Raw genomic sequence first — 347 nt, 5'->3', positions numbered from 1 at the left:
AAAATAAGTTGATTCTATAGTTGAACTCATCCATCCACAGCAATTCAATGTTCTTACTTTATTAATAAATTAATTGTCTTCCATGTTAGTTTTTAAATTTAAATTTAAAAAATCAAATAAAACTAACTTCAAACAGATACGCATTTCCTACTGAAATGGAACAAAATAAATTAACTCATTTACTCTCTATTCTCAGAAGTAAAAACCCACAAGAAATTCTCCATTTCTAGAAAAATGTTATATGTATTTTTTTACATGTCTTTCACTTTTAGCATTAAAATAAAAGTGAAAAAAATATTTTATTTTTTATATTATAAAAAAAATTAAAATAGTATAAATATAATTTC

The sequence above is a fragment of the Arachis ipaensis genome, chromosome B05, assembly GCF_000816755.2.
Source record: "Arachis ipaensis cultivar K30076 chromosome B05, Araip1.1, whole genome shotgun sequence".
In the NCBI taxonomy this organism is placed as follows: domain Eukaryota; kingdom Viridiplantae; phylum Streptophyta; class Magnoliopsida; order Fabales; family Fabaceae; genus Arachis; species Arachis ipaensis.
The sequence above is the reverse complement of the archived record's forward strand: the minus strand, read 5'-3'. Positions refer to the sequence as shown.